Raw genomic sequence first — 4,988 nt, forward strand, 5'->3', positions numbered from 1 at the left:
GATGTGAAATATAGAGAGACAGGATGAGACGTGTGAAATTACTTGGTTAAGAGATAAAAACAGCAATTTGGGATACTGCCGGACACCGTAACACCGACGACGTAGATTCAAACTACCAAAACCGCACTGTTCATGCCACGACTAATTTCCATCTTAGTCGTGAAATCACATGTCTGGAGTCACAAACTGCTGTTGAATGGAGTTCAGAATTTAATCAGTGCTAGATCAAATGACCATGATCCGATTACAAAAATCTTACATGGAATTATCGCTCAATAGCCAATTATTGCCACACAAAACTAAAATGTCGAATAGTTCCATGTTCCATGTGCTGATTGCGATTCTAAAACTCTGACTATCTCTTTGGAATTACGTAAGACCATTCCGGTCAGTCTAAATAAAACCATTCCCCCCATAAGGATCTGTCTGACAAAAGGATTCAGCGCAAATGGTACTAATTGCTATTAAACGTGGTCCAATTCATGGATGTGAAACAACTTGTCATATCAAGGCATAGAGATTTTTAGTTGTTGTATTTTTAATCTTGTAGTTGCCCATGGATGTTATGCTTGATTCGAAGGAACGAACTTGGACCGATTCATTCGGTCGGATGACTGCAAGAGTTCGTTATACTGACCGTGGTAAGAATTTGGTTCTTTTTATTTTTTATTTCATGTTGTTGTTGTTTTTGTCTTTCGTTTCGTTCTTGCGGGGGATTGTGCAGGTAATAACCCAATAAATCAGAGGTGCCTCGGCGGTACAATTACGCGTCATGGTTAAGCTCAGCCCGAAAGACGAAGACGAAGACGCCGAGCGAGGGGTTCGGAAAGCGTGCGGTGGACGGAGCGAGAGAAAGAAATACCGCACCAGCCCTTCTCGTAAATATCGCGTCCCGTTCCCAGTTCTACACAAGCATTCTTCCTCTCCTTCTCCTTCTTCCTTCTCCGCTCCTCTCCTCTTCCTCTTCTTCTTCTTCTTCTTCTTCTTCTTCTTCTTCTTCTTCTTCTTCTTCTTCTTCTTCTTCTTCTTCCCCGACGGTTTTCTCTGCCGATGCTGTGGCTGCAGGGTTCTTTTCCTCCACGGTGCTGCTGCGGCAGGTCCCACGATCCGCGGTACCACCGCTGGGGATGACGAAGGTACGTTGCGGGTCGTCTTCTTCCATGGTTACACACGACGTTCCGGCCATCCACAGCATGGGAACTCACGAAGGGGTTTATACAGGGCTTAATTACCATCGGGCAATCGGTTAATTCCCGAGTGTCAGTTACTCGGAGAGATCCCTGGTGCGCTCCGGGAGACGAAGGGAGCAATTTGTCGATAATGCCTGGCTATGCCCGTTGAAGGACCGAAACAAAACGACCTTAACTCCAAACGGCGCTGCTGCAGTCTTCATTTGCTTCGGCGAAACGCACATCCCGAAGCAAAATCAATAGAGATTCATTCGTTGATCGATCGACGCGACGACTTGATTGTTCATCCAAGGGTTGATGTCCGGCTCAAAAGAACTCCGGGTCTTGTCAGCTCTGCACGTTAAGTTATTAAACATTGATTTTACGGGGTACTTAATAAGCTCATGCAGAAAGCTCGGTAGCGGAGGCGATAGTTTACCAGTATTATCGATAATAATACGCTGTCCTCACCGAGCAGACACTTTATTCATCAAAACGATCGTTTCATAGTTTACGGCAGGTGATTGAGCCGATTTTCAATCCGATCTCGGTTCATGTCGTCGCGTTTCGGTCAACGATACCTATTCTAAATACGGATTTCAATATACACATGCGGTAGGTTTACGCCACCGCGAAAGCGGGTCGAATCAGTTATAATTGCATCTTGATTTATGTGCTCACGTACAGGAAATTGAAAGATTATCGGAGATCTCGCGAGAGTTGATAACCGGCCAAGTGATGCGTGAAGATTCGTCGCGATGTAGGCAAAATCGAACGACGTTCTACGGACGTTAAAAAAATGTTGTTCCATGTCTTCGTTACTCCGTCCGTGAAAATTTTTTTAAATCTAAACACATGTAACAAGATAAAAAAAATTTAAGGTTACTTCAAAGCATGGCTTTTGCATTTCCTCTGTATCTACCTTGTTTTCTGCTAATATTCAGTTGTATATAGCTTTATAATTTGTTCTATTTCTCATATTTCTTGCGACAGATGTCAAATAAAAGAATAGTTCTGAGGAGGAACTCCACTCGGGCCAAAACGTTAATTAACAAATTCACTGTTTCGTATATGACCTTCATATCCAAGATTATTTCCAATCTCCAATCGTTAAAAATAAAACTTTCAGATTCTGGACGAGAGGAAATCTGGTACGATTTGGCTAAAATCACTCTGAATCTCGCCCGCATGCGCGACTTTCGCCGGAGGCAAATCCAACGCGGAGGCATTAATGCGAACCTGTCCTCTTGACATTTTCAATACACATAAAACGAGCATCGACATTAATCTTAAAATCGTGGTAAAAAGAGAGGAAAACAAAAAATCCTTCCGATTATAAATATTATTCGTCCGACAGATTTACGAGTCTATCCATCTTTTCGGATCCCTCACATACATTGCACTCACGCACACACACGATTCAGTGCGAATGCACGTTGTATCGTATGTGTATAGTTTTCGGACAACCTGTTTGGCCAATACAAGGCAGCCATTAATTTATTTCTTTCTTTTTTCAGTTGTTTTACTGTAGTTTTTATCCGCGAAATTAGTTTCCAAAATTCGTTGTTCCGCAGGTAGAACGTCACACGTACGATGACGTCACAGGTTATGCCACAATCAAAATGTTGTTCTTTGTATTCCAATTATAATTCACACCTGATTTTACATTACGCAGCCATTGATTTGATCATGTATTTTTTCACGAATCTCAACACTTTGGACTATCAGCACGGTGAATTCGAATTATATTATCTGGTGAAATGATTGCATCAAGAATTTTCTGTACCAGGTATAATAAGCATGTCGTTCCTTGGGTTAAAACCGCATTTCTCTCAACACATGCTGATTGCCTATCAGATTGGAAAGTTGTGAATTCAGGAAGCATATGTCAGGCCATGTTAGACGCTTTTGCTCAATAATTTTTTTGCTTTCAGATAGTTTAATGAAGGTGCTCATGTAACGCGCCTGTAAACATTGTTGAGCAAAGCTAATAATACGAGTCTTAATCACAGTTATTCTTCATATTTTCAAAAATATCTAAACTAGTTGCCGAATGAATTTATTATCATGGTAAAATGCGAGGAGAAAACAGAATCACTCTAACTTCCCGTTGCAACGGGATTCTCGACGTTGAATGTATCCCTGATGAAATGAATAATTTGTGTATCGTTATTTTGTTTCAGGTATCTGCAAAGAAAATTACGAAGCATTGATAGCGAGGCGGGAATCGGTAGGAGATCGTACCGCTGTCAATCGGACCACCCGGAATATCTTGAAGACGTCCGGGAGTCCAGCTGATTTGACAACTATCACTTACACGACCAACAGAACCACACCGTGAACTCATAGCTAAATAGGCAGAAGTGAACTCGTTTTACGTGGAATATACTTACACCGTTTATTATTACACACTCGAGATGAAAGAATAATGATTAAAGCTGTAGATCCGATGTTTGTCTTATATGGGTATACTTATATCCTGAAAGACCTCGTGTTAAGCCTCGTTTACTCTTGATAAATAATCACTTGTGTACGAGTGTTGAAGAGAAAATAAAAATTCTTCGAGATCATTACTAGTGTACATATGTATCCCAGTTCTCCGCTACGGTAGAAAAGTGATGAGATTTATGGCTTCTAATGGAATAACTAATCTAGTTGTACGTATCACACCTATTATGCACAAGACGCGTGAATTAAGCCTTTCCTTTTTCTTATAGCTACTGTAGAAGATTATTATACGTTAATTCGTAAAAGATTTCTGATTGGTCCAGCTGCGATGTGACGTCAAAGTCGTGGTCGTTATCCGTTATGTTATGCACTATCCAAAGTCGAGACTGACGACAAAACCTATAAAAATATATTTTACGGTTTAGTAATTACATATCTCCGCAGGTATTATAATGTTTATCGTTTAATAATGTACTCTGCATGACTATTGGAGATAAAAATACAATAAAAGAGTATACGAAGAACATGCATTTCGGTAATTAAATACCTCCAGCTATGTTGCAATTTTATGTTAGTATTATACTCGTGTGTCAATAAGAAGTGTTGCATCTTGTCAGTGACTTGTAGATTTGACATCGTACGTTTTGACAGGTCAATTCCTTCGAGTTTCGTCCAACACATAGAAGTCTTCCACGATCCCAGTTTTGATCATTTCATTTTTCAGTTTGCATGAACGTTTCAAGCAGCATTTAAACCCTAAATTTACTATATCGTAGAATTAAGTTTGATGCAATTGGCGAAACATTTTTCGTCTAATCAAGTGTGATTCATTGTTTAAATTTAGCCCAATAAATACTCGACACTTTTCTTCACTATTTCGCAGTAAGAACAATCCCTTATATTACTTCCGAACGTAAAAGAATTGCGAGTATTCGTCTCTACCAAAACGCTGACTCATTTGCCGACGGGTAATTACTTCTCCTGAGCATCGCTGAACTTCAGGGACATTTCTACAAGACGCAGTCAAGTTTCCTCACGATTTTACGCCATTTCATACTTCCATCCATCGCACAGCAGCCCGGAGTACAGGTAAGGTGAATTTTACCGATGTGGACTCCATTTTGGAGGACAGTGCATACCTAGATGCAGCTCTGGCAGTCACACCCACGCGGAGTCAAACAGAGGGTGAACAAGCATATGCCTAGGACGAGGCGAGTGTGCCGCAGTGAGGTAGAACACCCACGCGAGGAGGTGATTGGTCGAGGAAAAAGAGAGAGCCCGAGGGTCCAAACACCCTTCCATCGTCGAAGGGGCTTTCAGCCGGGCGTCGCCTCGCCTCGCCTTGCGTCGAGTTCCTATCGTCTATTCCTG

At 41.4% G+C, this 4,988-nt stretch overlaps 1 pseudogene; it reads left to right on the top strand.

Moving 5' to 3' along the window:
- LOC124409119 overlaps nucleotides 1–3,922 on the top strand; it is a 16,501-nt pseudogene extending 12,579 nt beyond the window's left edge.
- The last annotated feature ends 1,066 nt before the right edge of the window (nucleotides 3,923–4,988 follow it).

Source organism: Diprion similis, chromosome 8 (assembly GCF_021155765.1).
Source record: "Diprion similis isolate iyDipSimi1 chromosome 8, iyDipSimi1.1, whole genome shotgun sequence".
In the NCBI taxonomy this organism is placed as follows: Eukaryota; Metazoa; Arthropoda; class Insecta; order Hymenoptera; family Diprionidae; genus Diprion; species Diprion similis.